We start from the raw sequence: 258 nt of genomic DNA, 5'->3' as shown, positions 1-258 counted from the left end.
GAGTGATTAATAATCCATTAAAATAGTTTTAGTTTCACATAACCAAATTTCTGTAAAAATATGATGGTAATGGCAAACTATAATAATTAAAAGCAGTTAATATCAAGACATGTAATAAGCCGACGTAAGTGTCTTCTTCATCCTTTCATTTTCGCAGGGTATCTCCATTCAAGACGTTTCGTTATATTTCACGATTTCTGCCTTGAGCCTTGTGAGATTGAGGTAAGTAGGACAACAATAAGACCAAGCGCCTACTTT

Source organism: Penaeus monodon, chromosome 22, assembly GCF_015228065.2.
Source record: "Penaeus monodon isolate SGIC_2016 chromosome 22, NSTDA_Pmon_1, whole genome shotgun sequence".
NCBI classification, from domain to species: Eukaryota; Metazoa; Arthropoda; class Malacostraca; order Decapoda; family Penaeidae; genus Penaeus; species Penaeus monodon.
This window is presented reverse-complemented; position numbering follows the sequence as displayed.